Source organism: Halyomorpha halys, unplaced genomic scaffold, assembly GCF_000696795.3.
Source record: "Halyomorpha halys isolate HHAL.00 unplaced genomic scaffold, Hhal_1.1 Scaffold70.1, whole genome shotgun sequence".
Classification (NCBI taxonomy): Eukaryota; Metazoa; Arthropoda; class Insecta; order Hemiptera; family Pentatomidae; genus Halyomorpha; species Halyomorpha halys.
The window spans coordinates 57,469-57,901 of NW_027108636.1; positions in this window are offsets into that span (position 1 = coordinate 57,469).

Consider the following 433-nt stretch of genomic DNA (forward strand, 5'->3'; position numbering starts at 1 on the left):
AGATGTGTTACGGTTACCATGGTGAAATAAAAACACTGGCTAGATCTGTGTAGATAAGATGTGTTACGGTTACCATGGTGAAATAAAAACACTGGATAGATCTGTGTAGATAAGATGTCTTACGGTTACCATGGTGAAATAAAAACACTGGATAGATCTGTTTAGACAAGATGTGTTACGGTTGTCATGGTGAAAAACAAAACACGAGCGATATGTTCAGACGAGTGAGCTTTTGTTTTTGGTGAAGGCGACAGTTTTGATTTTGGAACACGTATGTTCAGACGAGTGGGTTTTGGTTTAGTGAAGGTGACTGTTTGATTTTGGAACACGTTACGATTGTTCAATGTGAAGTGGTAATAGCTTAAAGGCCCTCTGTCTTTACTCTTTGAACTGGAATATCACCATATGAGAAATGTTGTCATATATGTTTTGT